Here is an 18,774-nt window from a genome sequence, read left to right on the forward strand (position 1 = left end):
GTTACTAAACTCGTATTTGCTATATGGCGACAGGCCTTGCGTCGCGTGGGCTGGTGGGGCAGATTGACCGCAGAAACGCCTTTATGGCGGAACGGTATGCTATCTGAACTCTCTAAATTGTCGGGCTTCGATGGCTGGGATGCAATAGGTATCTCGCAGTTGGGTCAGGTGATGTCCGGAATGACGCTCAAATCCTTTCAGACCCTTAGTACCGAATTCGATATGCCCCAATCCCAGTTTTTCCGATACCTACAATTCCGACATGCACTAATGCCCAGTCTCGCTGACCTTGACTCACTCCCTGACTTTAGCCCGATCGAAGCGAAGGTCTTCATGGGTGATCTTGGGGACAAAAAAGTATCGCGCATTTACCAAACAATGGTCACCCACTGCTCCTCCACTCTTCTTCCGCTGAAGACGACCTGGGAGGCTGATATCGGCCCCTTGGACGAGGATGACTGGCGAGAGGCCTTAGAATCCCCGAGGGGAGCGGCTATCGCAATGCGATTTCGACTCATACAATTCAAGATTCTCCATAGAGCATACTATACCCGAGAGCGTCTGTGGAAGGCGGGCCTGATTGGGTCCCCGGAGTGTCTGCGGTGTGGGGCTGAGGTGGGTACGTTACTTCACACAATGTGGTCGTGCCCTAGGTTGGTTGGCTTCTGGAGGGGTGTTTGGGGATGTCTGTCTGAGGTACTGGGCTGGACCCTCCCCCGTACTCACCGTCTGGGTCTGTTGCATGTCCTGGAAGGGGTTGGTGGTAATATCTATAAGCGGCACTTGCTCCTCCTGGGGCTAGTGGTAGCCAAAAGAGACCTGGCCCGAGCATGGAAGAATGTGAGGCCCCCCCCCCCTGAATGCATGGAAGGCTGGTATAGACTTCTGTATGGGCCTGGAGAGACCTATATTTGAGGCGCGAGGATGCCCCCTCAAGCACTTTAAAATATGGAAGAGGTGGGCAGACTACAGAGGTCTGACACTAGACCCCCCAGCGGAGCAAGAGGAAGATCTTTAGCCCCGTAGGGTCTGGCAAAACCCAATACCCACACACACGTTAACCACGTCAAAAGTTTACGTCAATGCAGTTAGTACGCACATGCATGGGGTTAGGGTGGGTTCCTGGGTGAGATCGGGGAGTTGGGTTGGTAGATAGCGGAATAAGATGAAGGTGGAGTAACTGTTTCCTGATATCCTTGATTGCATTACCTCCTTGCTTGGACACTCAGTTGAATATTGCGATTGTATCAAAATGTCTGGTGGTATAGTCCTGATTGTGGGCTGCCACTCTATTTCATGTGCTCATCTTTATCAATAAACTTGTTGTGGAAAAAACTTGTGATGGGCTTGCATCAGGAGAATTACGCTAAGGTTAGGTGGGGCCCAAATGGGGAACTTACAGACCCAATCCCCATAAAAAGGGGAGTACGCCAGGGATGCGTACTGGCCCCCACACTTTTCTCCCTTTACGTAAATGATATAGCAGCCTATATGGAAAATTGCGACAATGACTCGCCCCGATTGGGGGGGGGACGTGTTGCGTCCCTCCTCTTCGCGGATGACACAATTTTAATTTAGCAAACGCCACGCGGCCTACAGACCCTATTAGATAGGTTCCAACAGTATTGCATTTTAAAAGGATTAGAAATCAATATAAAAAAACCAAAATACATGGCACTAAACCCGCATAAAACTTTTAAAAGGAATTTAATGTTAAACGGTCAAAAACTAGATTACGAGCACAGTTTTACATACCTGGGGGTCCTGCTAGACTCGTTAATGGGATGGGGCCCACAACTAGAGAAATCAAAATTGGTGTTTAAACAAAACTGTTTTCCAATATTACAGAGATACAATAAAAGTGTGAATAAGGCAGTCACCCCAGCATTAGAGCTCTTTAGATACAAGGTTCAATCTGCCGCACTGTATGGGGCGGAAATCTGGGTGCCAGTATGCAAGAAAACCTTTGAAATACTGGAGAATAAATTTATCAGGGGGCTTTTAAAAGTTCCCATCAATACCCCTTTGATACCCTTATTCCTTGATCTAAACATCAAACATACAGATCATCATGCAATATTGAGACCAGTACTGTTGTGGGTCAGATTATGGACAACCTTTGAACTATCCGACTATAAAAATGGCTTGAAAGAAGTCCTTGAGCTTGATAGTGACAGTAAAAATTTTTGGTTCAAGCATGTAAAAATCTGGTTAATTAAGCTCGGGTTAACACACTTTTGGAACGAGCCAGAATCTCTAAATTCAACCTCCAAGAAAATAGTCAAACTGTCTTTTTGGTCATATGTGAGCCATGATTCTGTGTATATAAGAACACACGGTCCTCTTACAGAAAAATTCCTTATGGTAAAAAATGAGGCATCCTTTGAACAATTTTTTGATGAAATCCAGCCACCATTGGCCAAATCTTTGTATATAAAATTCAGATATGGAACGCTGAGGACAAAGGTAACCGAGAAAAGATGGGGGAAGACAGATAATGACTATTGCACCTTGTGCACCAACAACCAAAGGGAGGATATTTTTCATATATTGTTTTTCTGCCCTAGCTATGGTAAGGCAAGGAAAAGATGGATAGTCCCTTTGTGCCGCAATATTGGCTCTACCTCCCATAGGGAAGCTGGCAGGATCTTAAGTACGGACACTAGCCAAGTAATTGTGTTCGGAATCAGCAAATTTTTATTGGCCGTACATTTTATTAGACGGAAACTAATTCTTTCATTTTAATTAAGAAAAAACTGCTTATCCTGGACTTGTTTAAATCATGAATCATGTTTAGCTAGTTGTACCATCTTAAATTCCTGGCTGTTATAAACTAATTTAATGTTTTTTTAACTTGATTTTTAAACATTTTAAATATTTATTCAACTTCTGTGATAAATTCAAACTATAATTTTGTGTGTCCAAATATGATGAAATGTAGATTTTATAATAGGGTGCTCAATTATAATGAATTGTAAGTTCGATTATTGTTGTGAGTTTTATCATGTTATGTTTATATTTTATTGTTATCTTTTATGTTGCAATGCAACAAAATAAAGATTGAACTTGACTGAAGATCCCGTCACCCCTGTATAAAAATAAGATGGCCACAAACAGCCTAGCAATGTTGAACAGAAAAATAGAGCATGGTAAACAGTCAAGCAAATGCAAACAAGAAAAGGATTTCAAACAGCGAGACTGAGAAAACACACACCAGAAGTTTCAGAATGTATTCATATATTGCACAGATGTAGCAATACAAAATTGGTAGACAACAGCAAGCCACACAACCATGTACAAATGGCAGAGACTATGCAGAGGTCATACATTAACAGGAACGGCAGAGTCCATGGCAGGGGAGACAGCAAGTACATGAGAGGCTGCACATGGGAGAGCACAGCACATCAGAGCAACAGGCCCAGAGTCCTTGGCAGGGGAGACAGCAAGTACATGAGAGGCTGCACAGGGGAGAGCACAGAACATCAGAGCAACAGGCCCAGAGTCCTTGGCAGGGGAGACAGCAAGTACATGAGAGGCTGCACAGGGGAGAGTACAGCACATCAGAGCAACAGGCCCAGAGTCCTTGGCAGGGGAGACAGCAAGTACATGAGAGGCTGCACAGGGACAGTACAGCACATCAGAGCAACAGGTTCAGAGTCCTTGGCAGGGGAGACAGCAAGTACAAGAGAGGCTGCACAGGGGAGAGTACAGCACATCAGAGCAACAGGCCCAGAGTGGGGAGACAGCAAGTACATGAGAGGCTGCACAGGGGACAGTACAGCACATCAGAGCAACAGGGTTGGCAACACACCCAGGTTGCAAACAATGGTCCTGACTAGCACACCTGTGTGTGGCACAAGCGTATGAGGGTGTTGTCAACTCACTCCAGGCTTTCATGCGGACTGTGACCTGGCTGCGTGTCATGGACAGCAGGACTACTTGACTGGTGTGACAGAGGGCCATGTGATGTGGCAATAACAGAGGGCCTGCAAGGTGGAGGGCTGTGTGGACCAGGTGGCACCGTGGCACATGGAGGTGGAGCCTTCCCCCCCCTTTACACAGTGTGGGTGGGAGAGGTTGGAGGGGTGCCCTTCCACTTTTTTGGTACATGAAATGGCTTGCCTGTCTTGGGGTTGATGGGAAGTGGAGATGGCAGAATAGGCACACACACCAACTGTCCCACATCAGGGGCAGACACTGGCACTCCCTCAGGTCATGTGCTTGATCCTGCATCACGCTTTGGCTGGCTATGCCTCCGGACCACCCTACCCTCTCCGGAAGGTGTTCCCCTCACAGTGACCACCTTACCACTACCCCCAGGGGTGGTGTCCACAGTGCCCTCCTGTCCCTCCTTGCCAGGGCTGGTCACAACACTGGGCTTCCCTGCCTTAACCATTGGGCTGGTCACAACAGGGCTCTCCTCTGCCCCAATGATTGGGCTGGCCACAACAGGGCCCTCCTCCACCTGCCTCGATGTACTTTATTTTGGTGTCAATGTGGTGGGTGGTAGTGTCCCTGTGCTCTCCCCAGGTGTAGCCATGACGTGCCACACATCCTCTGTGGTCATCGCTGAGTCATAATCTGGTGATGCCTCTGCAGCATGTGAGCCTGATGTTTTGGACAATGATCTTGTGGCCTTACTTTTCTGTGACTTCCCCTTGTCCGTGCATATTGGGGGGCCCTGCTCTTCTTCGGGGAGGGAGACTGTGGACGGGATTGTTTGCTTTGTGTCTGACCTGTGCTCCTAGTGTTGTACCGTTTAGTAGACGTAGGTCCCAAGTGGACAATGTCATCTGATGTGTCCCCTGAATGTGTGTACGTCACTGGCACCTGAGCTGCAATGGGACCATGTGCCTGTTGGAGGCCTGTTGTGACTGTGGCTGACAATGACTGGACTGTGCGGTGTAGCCGACCCACATCAGAGTGTATGCCCTCCATGAAAGCTAGAACCTGGCCTAATTTGTTATCGTGGGCACTGAAGGCATTGAGCAGGGCGGACTGGCCCACGCAAATTTGGCGCAGGAGCTCTACGCACTCTGCACTGAGGGCAGCAGGGGGGACAGGTGCGGGGGCAGCGGTGCCATGTGTGAATGTCACACGTCCCCTCTTAGTAACACAGATACGGGCAGCACCAGAGGAAGTGGATAGGAGGCTGGGCACTGGCCGCTGGGTGTCAGATGTTGTGGCACACTCCACATCCCCTATGCCTGCAAACAGGGATGCATCCCCGCCGGCATCAGATGAAGTGGTACTTTGGGTCTCAGCTACAGATTCCTCATGCATACTCCTGTCACCCTCAGGAGCGCTGGTGTTCTCAGTGTCACTTGGCTCAGTCTCACTTGCCCCCGCTGCCGCTGTCGTGCTGGTCTCACTAACACTTGTCTCAGGATCATGTACCGCTGTGTTGTCTTGCAAATCTGCATTAGTGAGACAAACAGGTTTCTGTAAGTGTCATCATCTGTACACACCATAGCAGATCAATTCTGCACAGTAGAGGCCTACAGCTACAAGAGAACCAACACACCCTGCAAACACTGTGCATCTTCACACGATATAGACCACAACAGTGCTTGTCATGCAGACAAACATCCTGAAGTGAGGCATGTCGATGCCACACAGCACCACACCCTGCCCATGGATGGTCTTCCACCAGACCACATTGACCATCCCCATGGACATGATGTAGCCACAACACACATCAACACTTACACCCCTACAGGGAATCAGAGGGGACCACACACACCTGTATTGACTACACATGCCACAATGCCAACTAGGCCATAGCAAACACCATGTGGCAATCAGGCTACACATTATCGTCGGATGAGTGGGCCTCAAACATCATGGATGCATGCAAAGTACACAGACATGGTGTGACACTCATCAAATGGACACTGCAATTTGGCACAATATGGACTCCCCACACCATCACAGAGCAGAGAGACCACGTGGACACATAAAACCTGTCAAGGAATGAGAACTGCATGCATGGGCAGAACAGTAAGGCCATGGTGGCGCAATGCCTCATACAGGCACACATCACAGTCGCCACTCACATCACATGACACAGCATGGCAACACACGCACATCACATGTGTCACCGCTGGCACTGGCCCTGTACACATGCATCCACTCCCAGACAAACTCTCCCTCCCCAGGTACTCACCTTCTTTGTCTTGCTGCTGATGCCCCTTCAGACGTGCATCCAGGTCTGGATTGGTCACTGCCAGTATGCGTGCCATCAGCGGAGTCATGGTGCGACGTTCCAAACGTCCTGTGCGTGGTACCATACCCAAGGTCATCTCTGCCACTTGCTTAGCCAGTCGGTTGATGTCGTCCCACCTCTTGTGACAGTGTGTGTGTCGTCTGTTTGATACCCCCAGGGCTCGCACCTTTGCTGCAATGGCCCTCCACACGGCCTTACGTTGGTGTACCCTGAGCTGCAGGCATGAGAGTAAAGAAGGGCAAAACAACATTTACACAATGTAAGATGCCAGCATCTATCATTACACCAGCCAGACACAGACTCTGGACTCACAGTAACCTCCCTCCCTCCAGAACTGGGCGTACCCTCTGCATGGCATAAATATTAGTGTATGCATGCACACATTGTGGTCCCTAGTCTCCATGATATGCACACAAAGGCATAATGCCTCAACACAAATGCATCGACAGCAGTGTGTAAATCGGAAATTGCACAGGCCACCGATGGGGTATATCCACTAATGAGTGTGAAGCAACTGTAGCATGTAAGTTTGCTGATGTTCAACGTTTGGGTATGCTGCCACTGAACCCACTCTGTGGCTCACACTGACTCTGACTACAGGGGCACCCTTAAATTTCCTCACAAGCGTTCACTGTCCTGGCATCTAAAAGGCTAACAACCCTTGGTTCTGTATGGCCGGCAATGTAACACCCCCCACTCACACATACGAGTACAGGCCTAGGAAAGACTCACAGTGCAACACACACACTACCTCGAGCAGGAAACAGCCTGTCTGTCAGTGTAAGTCATCACCCCACATCCCCAAGCATGTACTGCAGCATCACAACTACACGTCTGACACCACCCTGCCCTGCAGCTCCCTTCATGGTGACTTACCACAACATTGGGACCACCAAACAGCCGTGGGTACTGTGCCAGCACCCCGTCCACAAGGACATCCAGCTCCTCACTCGTGAATGGACTGGCACGGATCTTCTCTGTTCTTGACATCACTGTGGATATGGCAGACCTGTGGCGGAAGTGAGTTGTGAGGGGTCCCAGGCAGCAGGCTCTTGGAGCAGCAGGACAGGGTCCCAGGCAGCAGGACAGGGTCTCAGGCAGCAGGACAGGGTCCCAGGCAGCAGGACAGGGTCTCAGGCAGCAGGCTCTTGGAGCAGTGGGACAGGGTCTCAGGCAGCAGGACAGGGTTCCAGGCAGCAGGACAGGGTCCCAGGCAGCAGGACAGGGTCCCAGGCAGCAGGCTCTTGGAGCAGTGGGACAGGGTCTCAGGCAACAGGACAGGGTCCCAGGCAGCAGGCTCTTGGAGCAGTGGGACCGGGTCCCAGGCAGCAGGACAGGGTCCCAGGCAACAGGCTCTTGGAGCAGTGGGAAAGGGTCTCAGGCAGCAGGACAGGGTCCCAGGCAGCAGGCTCTTGGAGCAGTGGGACAGGGTCCCAGGCAGCTGGACAGGGTCCCAGGCAGCAGGACAGGGTCCCAGGCAGCAGGCTCTTGGAGCAGTGGGACAGGGTCTCAGGCAGCAGGACAGGGTCCCAGGCAGCAGGACAGGGTCCCAGGCAGCAGGAGATAGTCGCAGGCAGCAGGCTCTTGGAGCAGTGGGAATGTGAGGCTCACTCCCACAAATTTATAGCCCCCTGTGGTCGTTAGGAAGCTTGAAAGCCGCTTCAATTGGTTGTCCGGGTCTGCCTCATTCAAAAGCATCCAATGACCGCCTCCGCGGTAGCGGAGCACACCTCCCGCGACTTTCAAATCTGCATCATGCCAACGGCATCATCGATGCCATTGGCTGGATGAAATGCTTCACGCCGGTCACGCTCCGCGGGCGCCCGGAGTGCGCTTCCGCGATGGTGCATCATTTAGAAGTATCCAATGACCGCTTCCGCGGTAGTGGAGCACACCTCCCACGACTTTCAAATCTGCATCATGCCAACGCCCTCATCGATGCCATTGGCTGGATGCAATGCTCCACGCCGGTCACGCTCCGCGGGCGCCCGGAGTGCGCTGCCGCGATGGTGCATCATTTAGAAGTATCCAATGACCGCTTCCGCGGTGGCGGAGCACACATCCCGCGACTTTCAAATCTGCATCATGCCAACGCCATCATCGATGCCATTGGCTGGATGCAATGCTCCACGGCGGTGATGCACCGCCGGGGCCCGGCGGTAGGTACCGCGATTCATGCTGCGGAGCATGCCAGCGCCATATTCACATGTCCATATGCCAATGGCTAACACACTCCTGAAGGGGGTGGTGCTGGGGTCACACCGCCGGGGCCCGGCGGTAGGTACTGCGATTCATGCTGCGGAGCATGCCAGCGCCATATTCACATGTCCATATGCCAATGGCTAACACACTCCTGAAGGGGGTGGTGCTGGGGTCACACCGCCGGGGCCCGGCGGTAGGTACCGCCATGTTCGTACACATTGCTGTGTATTACAATCAGGGCCACTGTATCAGCACCCTGCAGCAACATGGTGAAGGGCACATCATTGTACACACGATGCCACACAGCCAGGTCATCCACAGGTGGACGCACGTTCAGTGTGAGACACTTTGGCCTGTTGTTCATCCATATTAGTGTGGAATTTGATGGATGTTGATGATTGACAGACTCCAGCTGGTGTAAATGGTGTAGTGACGTGTAATGTGTTGTGGCTCATTTCAGACCTTCACCTGGATGTTGTCACTGCAGTGTTTCAGACAAGACTTCTGCTTTCACAACTGCTCATGCACAGAACTGGATGTGTCCCTGCTACTGTGATCATTGTGTTGATGAATGTGTACCGACGTCACATGATGCTTTGAGGTGTGGCAGGTACACCAGATGGGTATGATAGACATGGCGAATCAACAAAAATTGGTCTTGCTGCACCTTGTATGCACATGTGAATTGTTCTTCCATTGTTTCAACTTCCACTGTCCCAGATGTGTTTGTGGCACTTGTGTATTGTCACTGGAGAGGCGTGCCTCTGTGTGTAGCTATTGGCCAGCCAAGTCACCTGAAGTGCCATGCATCTCTCTGGTACTCCTTTGTTTCACATTACATCATTTATGCTCTGTGCCATGCTCATCACATGTTGCTTATCACTGACATTTCATTTCACTCCTTGACTAGGAAGAGGCCGAATCTACTCCGTCACCTGACAGTGCTGCAGGACATGGAAGATGAGGCAATCATCAGAAAATTCAGGCTGGACAGAGATACACTGAAGATCCTGTGTGATCTATTGGAGCCCCACCTGCAGCCTCGCCGTCACTATCCTACGGCATTCACACCAACCTACAAGGTGATGGCAGCACTCCACTTTTTTGCGACTGGTTCCTTCCAGAAGACCGTGGCCAACGCTGGGGGGATGTCGCAGCCCATGTTCAGCATGGTGCTGAGAGATGTTCTTGGGGCTATGATGCAATATCGCAATCGATACATACATTTCCCCAGGGGACGTGAATTGGCTGCTGTGAAGGGTGACTTCTATGCCCTTGGGGGCATCCCACATGTGGTCGGTGCCATCGATTGCACACATGTAGCTCTGTTGCCACTGCATGCGACGGAGCACATTTATCGTAATCGAAAACACTACCACTCCATAAATATGCAGGTGGTGTGCCTTGCAGACATGACAATTTCACATGTGTGTGCTAAGTTTCCCGGTTCGGCCCATGATTCGAACATCATGAGGAATAGCATGGTGCCACCGATGATGGAGAATCTGCATCCCGAACGTGCCTGGATTGTGGGTGTGTTTCACTACTGCAATGGCGTGCTGTGTGTCACTTGCTGCACTCTGGCTGTACAACATTGCAATGTGTGTTTTCCGTTCACAGGTGACTCAGCATATCCCAATCGCCCATGGCTGTTGAGCCCACTATGGAATCCCCGGACACCAGCAGACATCCGCTACAATGATGCCCATGGCAGGACCCGACGGGTGATCAAGCGGACTTTCGGACTGCTTAAGTCAAGGTTCCGGTGCCTTGACAAGACCGGAGGCGCACTGGCATATTCCCCTGGGAAGGTGTGCCAGATCTTCGTGGCATGCAGTATGCTGCACAACCTGGCCATCCACAGGAGGGTCCCCCTGCTCCTGGATGATGGTGATGACCCACGGCCACAACCTGCTCAGGGACCAGAATCCAGTGATGAGGACAGTGGAGAGGAGGAAGGAGTTGATCAGCGCCAACAGCTCATCGACCGCTACTTCACTTGAAGGTGGGTGACTAGGTACAATGTGAACATTGTCTGATGTTGTTGTTCTTGTTCTGAATGGCTATGCGTGGCAGTAACCAATGGCCACATGTACTGTCACCCATGTGTGTAGTTTGTGAAATGGAAGTTCAGTGCCGAGATGTGTATAGGGCTGTATTTGTGCACATGTGCTAGACATTGTGTAATATGGCTGTGAAGTTTAGGTTATTTTGTGTGCTGTGACTGTTGTTCTGTTGTGTCTCCCTAGGTGCTACAGAGGGTTCCTGGTCTGCATACTGTACATCATTAGTACACATCATGGACATCTGCAAATATGTACATACTGCACTATAAAAATCACAACACAAAATATTGTGCATCAGGTATTTTATTTTTGGAGTGTACATGTGATTGGTGCGGTGATATTTACAGGTAGGTGTGGAATGAGCAGTGAGTTGACAATCCAGTTCAATGAGTTGTAAGAGTAGAGACCACATGGATGTGGTGACCCAGTCCAACAGTGAGGTGCCACTGCCAGGGCAATGTGGGGAAGGATAGTCCAAACTGTGAATGCAGTTGGGAAGAGGGTTGTCTTCACGGCTGGCTCCGTGACTGGCGTGTGGTAGGTGCATTGCCTCCAGAGACTCCCAGGCTCTTCTTAGGACGCCCCCTAGATCTTTTTTGGGGGGGGCCTGCTGATTGGACAGCGACGTCAGGGGACTCGTCCCTCTCTGTTGGCGCAGGGGAGGATGGAGCACTGCCATCCTGCGGCACAACAGGAGGGGACGGAGGTGGTGGTTGGGACACAGGCCTGTCCCTCTGCAACACCACTTGCTGGCCCATGAGGTTCACCATCTGTCCCAGACGGTTATTGATTGACCTCATCAGCAGGATGAGCTCCCTCATGAATTCATCCGACTGGCCACTTTGTCCCTGGACCTCTTGGTAGGCCTCCACAACTCTGGTGAAGTGGTCCAGGGATGGTGTCCAATCCTCCTGAGGTCTGGTGGTGACCCTGGCCCTCCAACTTGTTCTGCCACCACGGACCTCTTCCCTCGCCACTGGGGGACCACGCAACCTCTCCCTGCCCTCCACAGCTGTTGGTGTGGGTTGGTCGTCCCTGGGGACAGGGAGGTTGCTGCAGGTGGTACTGGTGGTCCTGGTGGTGTTGGTGGCAGTGGCGGTGGTGGCTGTGGTGGTTGCGGTGGTAGAGGCCATGGCTGCAGGGGTCTGCTGCGTTGTAGTGGCAGCAGAGGTAGTGGTGGGGAGGATGGGGTCATGGGACCTCTGGGTCTGTGGCACACCTGATGGGCTGGCCCGGAGCTCATCATCCATACTGTTCTGGGAGTCCACTTCTGAGAGTCCATGGGCCGGGGGTGGAGACTGGCTCTGCTGGTTGTTGGCGTTGTCCTCAGCAGTAAGTTCTTCGTCACCTGTGAAGTAGATGGGGAGTGGTCAGTGTTAGTGTCATCTGCGTATCATCATCTGACTGTACACTACTTACATGTGCAGTCATCAGTTGTAGTAATAATGGCAACACCGTCTAACATTTATTAGTGCTGGGGGACATCATGGAGTCATACATATTGATTGTCAATGCTTTGGGTTAGATTGTTGTAGGTTTACTGGATGCAGGTCACACACACACACTTCATGCGGATTTACTGTAGATAAGTACCTGTTAAGTCGCTGTGCAGGAGGCAATGGCTGACACATGCTGCTGGGTGGGGGAGGCCCATTTGATGCTGGGGTGTGGAACAGGGGGATGGTGGGAGTAGTAGTGCAGGCCTCCCTCCCTTCCACACACTCCCAGTGAAGATGGCTACCAACCTGTAAGGCTGTTTGTCTAACAGTGCAATGGCTGACACATGCTGCTGGGTGGGGGAGGCCTCCATGATGCTGGGGTGTGGTACAAGGGGGATGCTGGGAGTTGTGATACAACCCTCCCACCCGAAAACAGTGCTCCAATACAAGATGGATACCAACCTGTAAGTCTGTTTGTCTAACAGTGCAATGGCTGACACATGCTGCTGAGTGGGGGAAGCCTCCATGATGCTGGGGTGTGGTACAGGGGGATGGTGGGAGTAGTAGTGCAGGCCTCCCTCCCTTCCACACACTCCCAGTGAAGATGGCTGCCAACCTGTAAGGCTGTTTGTCTAACAGTGCAATGGCTGACACATGCTGCTGGGTGGGGGAGGCCTCCATGATGCTGGGGTGTGGTACGGGGGGATGCTGGGAGTTGTGATACAACCCTCCCACCCGAAAACAGTGCTCCAATACAAGATGGATACCAACCTGTAAGTTTGTTTGTCTAACAGTGCAATGGCTGACACATGCTGCTGGGTGGGGGAGGCCTCCATGATGCTGGGGTGTGGTACAGGGGGCATGCTGGGAGTTGTGATACAACCCTCCCACCCGAAAACAGTGCTCCAATACAAGATGGATACCAACCTGTAAGTGTGTTTGTCTAACAGTGAAATGGCTGATACATGCTGCTGGGTGGGGGAGGCCTCCATGATGCTAGGGTGTGGTACAGGGGGATGGTGGGAGTAGTAGTGCAAGCCTCCCTCCCTTCCACACACTCCCAGTGAAGATGGCTGCCAACCTGTAAGGCTGTTTGTCTAACAGTGCAATGGCTGACACATGCTGCTGGGTGGGGGAGGCCTCCATGATGCTGTGGTGTGGTACAGGGGGGATGCTAGGAATTGTGATGCAACCCTCCCACCTGAAAACAGTGCTCCAATACAAGATGGATACCAACCTGTAAGTCTGTTTGTCTAACAGTGAAATGGCTGACACATGCTGCTGGATGGGGGAGGCCTCCATGATGCTAGGGTGTGGAACAGTAGGATGGTGGGAGTAGTAGTGCAGGCCTCCCTCCCTTCCACACACTCCCAGTGAAGATGGCTGCCAACCTGTAAGGCTGTTTGTCTAACAGTGCAATGGCTGACACATGCTGCTGGGTGGGGGAGGCCTCCATGATGCTGTGGTGTGGTACAGGGGGGATGCTAGGAATTGTGATACAACCCTCCCACCTGAAAACAGTGCTCCAATACAAGATGGATACCAACCTGTAAGTCTGTTTGTCTAACAGTGCAATGGCTGACACATGCTTCTGGGTGGGGGAGGCCTCCATGATGCTGGGGTGTGGTACAGGGGGATGGTGGGAGTAGTAGTGCAGGCCTCCCTCCCTTCCACACACTCCCAGTGAAGATGGCTACCAACCTGTAAGTCTGTTTGTCTAACAGTACAATGGCTGACACATGCTGCTGGGTGGGGGAGGCCTCCATGATGCTGGGGTGTGGTACAGGGGGGATGCTGGGAGTTGTGATACAACCCTCCCACCAAAAAACAGTGTTCCAATACAAGATGGCTACCAACCTGTAAGTCTGTTTGTCTAACAGTGCAATGGCTGACACATGCTGTTGGGTGGGGGAGGCCTCCATGATGCTGGGGTGTGGAACAGGAGGATGGTGGGAGTAGTAGTGCAGGCCTCCCTCCCTTCTACACACTCCCAGTGAAGATGGCTACCAACCTGTAAGGCTGTTTGTCTAACAGTGCAATGGCTGACACATGCTGCTGGGTGGGGGAGGCCTCCATGATGCTGGGGTGTGGTACAGGGGGGATGCTGGGAGTTGTGATACAACCCTCCCACCCGAAAACAGTGTTCCAATACAAGATGGATACCAACCTGTACTGTAAGTCTGTTTGTCTAACAGTGCAATGGCTGACACATGCTGCTGGGTGGGGGAGGCCTCCATGATGCTGGGGTGTGGAACAGGGGGATGGTGGGAGTAGTAGTGCAGGCCTCCCTCCCTTCCACACACTCCCAGTGAAGATGGCTACCAACCTGTAAGGCTGTTTGTCTAACAGTGCAATGGCTGACACATGCTGCTGGGTGGGGGAGGCCTCCATGATGCTGGGGTGTGGTACAGGGGGGATGCTGGGAGTTGTGATACAACCCTCCCACCCGAAAACAGTACTCCAATACAAGATGGATACCAACCTGTAAGTCTGTTTGTCTAACAGTGCAATGGCTGACACATGCTGCTGGGTGGGGAGGCCTCCATGATGCTGGGGTGTGGTACAGGGGGATGGTGGGAGTAGTAGTGCAGGCCTCCCTCCCTTCCACACACTCCCAGTGAAGATGGCTGCCCACCTGTAAGGCTGTTCGTCTAACAGTGCAATGGCTGACACATGCTGCTTGGTGGGGGAGGCCTCCATACTGCTCAGCTGTCATACAGGGGGTATGGTGTGAGTTATTGTGCAGACCTCCCTCGGCCATACAGGCCTCCTAAGCAGGGTGGCTGGCTACATGTTGGGTAGGGATGGCCATTAAAATGGTGTTTGGGTATTGCAAGGAGGTACTTGTCATTGTGGTGTGGGACATTTGTCTGTACTTACCAGCCTCCGCTTCCCCGGCTACTCCTGTGAGACTCTCAGGTAGAAGGATTGCAAGCACCTAATCCTCCCATGGTGTGCATGTCTTTTGTGGGACGGGAGGGCCACTGCCAGTCACGTTTGCCAGCGTCCAGTTCTTGCTCCTCTTCTCCTTGACCACCCTCTCGAGATCATGCCACCGCTTCTGGATCTCCTTCTTGGATCTTGGGGTGGCCCCTACTACATTCACCCTTTGGACTATCCTTTCCCACATTTGTGTCCTGGTGGCTAATGGTGTCTGTTGGACCAGGCTACCAAATAGTTGTGGCTCTACTCTTACAATCTCGTCAACCATGACTGTCAACTCACTCTCAGTGAATTTTGGCATTTTTTGTGCTGTCATGGTGTGGGGGGGTTGAGGTGTGTGTGGGTGCAGGGGTGTGGTGATGATGTGTGTGGGGTGTTGTGTGGTGGGGGTTTGTTTGTGATGGTGTGATGGTGGTTGTGGTGGTGGTTGGTGGATGGGTGTGCTGTGCTCTTTTGCCTCTCCTGTCAGATGTGGTGTATGGCCTTGTCTTCTGGAGTGATGCAAAGGATTGTGGTCAGCGCAGGGGGTGGCTTTATACTCAGCTGTGTGGGTGTGTCCAATTGGATTTAGGTGGTCATTTGTGTTGTGGGAGTGGTTATGTGTATTCTTTTTGTAATTTATGTTTCTGTGTATGTGTGTTGTGTGTTTTGGGTGCAGGGCTACTTTGTTTATGCAGTATTAGGCATCACTGCGGTCTTTTCACATAGTCCGCCATGTTTATCATGTTCGTCCGGAGCGGTGGCTTTGCTGCTGCCTGTCCGCCATTTCTCCGATTCACTCCTGGGTCCGTCCGCGGCGGTAGGTGTGGGAGGTTCCGCCCGCAACACCCTCGGCATTATCCTAATTTCCCTTGCGGTGTCTCCGATGGACCTGTGGATGGTTTTGTATTATCCGCTGCTTTTCCGGTCGCCGCGGTCGGAGTTTTGCCATCACCGCACGCGTCGGGCGGTTTTATTTTGGCAGCTACCGCCGCGGTCGGTTTTTCGTGGTGGGTGATCCTAATTCGCATGCCGGTTTTTCCGCGGTCATGGCGGGCGGTTGATTTCCGCATCCATGGCGGTCGGGGTGGTTTTCCGCACGCTATCCTAATGGGCCCCTAAGAGTAAGAAACTTTGGCAAAAATTAGTGGATGTTAGGAAAGTGAAAAAGGCAACTTTGTAGCTGGTAAAAAATAATCAGTACTAAAAAAATGTGTATGTGGGAGGAGAAGAAATTACTTTAGAAGAAGATACTGACTCGTCAACTGGACAAATTGAAAACGTGGATATGTCCAGAACTGAAGAAATCTATGAACATTACAGTGTTCATCCACTTCATTCCAAAGAAGTGATGGAGAATACTATTGAGGTATTCCAAATGAAGGAAGCAAAGGGTAGTCCCATGAGTGTATGGGAAGATAGCTTGGAAGCTCGTTGTTTCCCTCAGTTGTTTCCAACACGAAAAGGAGGACGATATGATGAATGACCTGTGCAGATTCTTGCATCTGAATACCGGACATCAAGATTGTATGCTGAAGATCCGCGATTTCGACAGTGTATTCCATATATGTTTCATCTTTTGTTTGAAAGTGGCTTGTCTGGACTTTCTTATGCAGACAACCATATATTGAAAACAGGTGTACATCTGCAAAATGTTTCGGCAAAGGAATTTATGGATAAAGTACACCAGAAAGATAATGTTTTGGAATCTCAGCTGATTAATCTCATGGCATGTCAGTGGGATCACTGACATAATATCGAGGGACAGAATATCAACTTTCACAAATATCGTTTAAAAAATATCGACAGACAGAATATCGAGTTTGTATCTACAAACAGGTAAGTACAAAAATATCCAGTATAAAATATCGTTTACTAAAATATAGTTTATAAAAATATCGACTTTATTAAAAACAAATATTAAATTAATATTAAAAATTAATTACTAAAATATACTTAAAAATACTTAAATCAACTTATAATAATTAAATAATTAATAAAAGTTATACAAAAAAATTTTAAAATCACATTTGTTAAAACATATATATATATATTGACATTAAATAATTACATAATATCCAATATTATTACCGTACAATAGCAGAAGTGTTAAATTTACTATTCCCACTCCAAAGAGTGCAATCGTAGGAAAAGCGTTGGATAGCGTAGGGGTTAAAATTACTATTCCCACTCCAGTGGGTGCAAAAGTAAGGAAAGCGTTGTATAGCGTAGGGGTAAAAATTACTATTCCCGCTCCAGTGGGTGCAACAGTAGGGAAAGCGTTGGATAGCGTAGGGGTAAAAATTACTATTCCAACTCCAAGGAGTGCAACAGTAGGGAAAGCGTTGGATAGCGTAGGGGTAAAAATTACTATTCCCACTCCAAAGAGTGCAACAGTAGGGAAAGCGTTGGATAGCGTAGGGGTTACAATTACTATTGCCACTCCAAAGAGTGCAACAGTAGGGAAAGCGTTGGATAGCGTAGGGGTTAAAATTACTATTCTGACTCCAGTGGGTGCAACAGTAGGGAAAGCGTTGGATAGCGTAAGGGTAAAAATTACTATTCCCACTCCAAAGAGTGCAACAGTAGGGAAAGCGTTGGATAGCGTAGAGGTTAAAATTACTATTCCCACTCCAGTGGGTGCAACAGTAGGGAAAGCGTTGGATAGCGTAGAAGTAAAATTTACTATTCCCACTCCAGTGGGTGCAACAGTAGGGAAAGCGTTGGATAGCATAAGGGTTAAAATTACTATTCCCACTCCAGTGGGTGCAACAGTAGGGAAAGCGTTGGATAGCATAGAGGTAACATTTACTATTCCCACCCCAGTGGGTACAACAGTAGGGAAAGCGTTGAATAGCGTAGAGGTAAAATTTACTATTCCCACTCCAGTGGGTGCAACAGTAGAGAAAGCGTTGGATAGCGTAGGGGTTAAAATTACTATTCCCACTCCAGTGGGTGCAACAGTAGGGAAAGCGTTGGATAGCGTAGGGGTTAAAATTACTATTGCCACTCCAGTGAGTGCAACAGTAAGGAAAGCGTTGGATAGCGTAGAGGTAAAAAATACTATTCCCACTCCAAAGAGTGCAACAGTAAGGAAAGCATTGGATAGCATAGGGGTCAAAATTACTATTCCCACTCCAAAGAGTGCAACAGTAGGGAAAGTGTTGGATAGCGTAGGGGTAAAAATTACTATTCTCACTCCAGTGAGTGCAACAGTAGGGAAAACATTGGATAGCATAGGGGTTAAAATTACTATTCCCACTCCAGAGAATGCAACATAGGGAAAGTAAATACTTCATATATTATTGTAAAAAATTTAAATTAATATCTATTAAAAATTATTTAAAAGTAATTACCAATTTAATATAATATTATAATTAATCAAATAAAATTACTAATTAACATTAATTATTACAATTAGTTACCTATTACTAAAAATGTATTACTAATTAACTTTTAATTATTTAATAATTAAAAATTAATTAACAAACAATTAGAATTAAATACTATTAACTTAATTTAATTAATTATAAAAAATTACTTCCCACCCTATTCCCCTATAAACCAACAACCCACTACAGAAAATAAATTAGTAAAATTAACATAATTAGCAATTAATCAATTAGTTAAAATTAATTACCAATTAAAATATAATTAAATTACCAAATATAAATTAATTAACTATTAACTATAAATTAATACCAATAAATAAATTTACATATTGAATTAACTATAATTAAATTACTTCCCACCCAAATCCCCTATAAACCCACAACCTGCTACACAAAAAAAATTAGTACAATTAACATAATTTGCAATTAATCAATTCATTAAAATTAAATACCAATTATCATTTAATTATTCACCAAAAATAAATTAATTAACAATTAATTAAAAAATAATACCAATAAATAAATTT

Source organism: Lissotriton vulgaris, chromosome 2_1 (genome assembly GCF_964263255.1).
Source record: "Lissotriton vulgaris chromosome 2_1, aLisVul1.2, whole genome shotgun sequence".
NCBI classification, from domain to species: domain Eukaryota; kingdom Metazoa; phylum Chordata; class Amphibia; order Caudata; family Salamandridae; genus Lissotriton; species Lissotriton vulgaris.